The sequence below is a fragment of the Mandrillus leucophaeus genome, unplaced genomic scaffold, assembly GCF_000951045.1.
Source record: "Mandrillus leucophaeus isolate KB7577 unplaced genomic scaffold, Mleu.le_1.0 Scaffold282, whole genome shotgun sequence".
Taxonomy (NCBI): Eukaryota; Metazoa; Chordata; class Mammalia; order Primates; family Cercopithecidae; genus Mandrillus; species Mandrillus leucophaeus.
This window is the reverse complement of record NW_012102943.1, coordinates 1051220-1051898: the sequence shown is the minus strand read 5'-3', so window position 1 is coordinate 1051898 and position 679 is coordinate 1051220. Positions and strand designations below refer to the sequence as shown.

The window sequence follows — 679 nt, the reverse complement described above, 5'->3', positions numbered from 1 at the left end:
AGGCACGTATTATATCACTGTATTTACATGAGATGTTTGGAAGAGGCACATCTGGAGACACAGAAAGTAGATTAGCGGTTGCTTAGGGCTGGGGGGTTAGGAGGACATAAGGAGTGACAGCTAATGTGTATGGAGTTTCTTTTGGGGGTGATGAAATGTTCTAAAATTGATTGTGGTGATGGTTGCATTAAGTCTGTGAAGATACTAAAAACCACTGAATTGCACACTTTAAATGGGTCAATAGTATGGTAGGTGAATTCTATTTCAATAAAGCTGGTCAATAGTATGGTAGGTGAATTCTATTTCAATAAAGCTGGTCAATAGTATGGTAGGTGAACTCTATTTCAATAAAGCTGGTCAATAGTATGGTAGATTAATTCTATTTCAAGAAAGCTGTTATATTTTTAAAAGTCTGGTCCGAGCACGGTGGCTCACACCTGTAATCCTAGCACTTTGGGAGGCTTAGGCGGGTGGATCACTTGAAGTCAGGAGTTCGAGACCAGCCTGGCCAATATGGTAAAACCCCGTCTCTACTAAAAGTACAAAAAAATTAGCTGGGCATGGTGGTGGGCGCCTGTAATTCCAGCTAATTGGGAGGCTGAGGCAGGAGAATTGCTTGAACCCAGGAGGCAGAGGTTGCAGTGAGCTGAGATTGCACCACTGCACTCCAGCCTGGGTG

At 43.2% G+C, this 679-nt stretch overlaps 1 protein-coding gene across 2 annotated transcripts in view; it reads right to left on the bottom strand.

The window, feature by feature from the left end:
• Window positions 1-679, bottom strand: part of ANXA6 (annexin A6) — a 74572-nt gene that overhangs the window by 24050 nt on the left and 49843 nt on the right. The gene's annotated exons all lie outside the window — the stretch shown is intronic.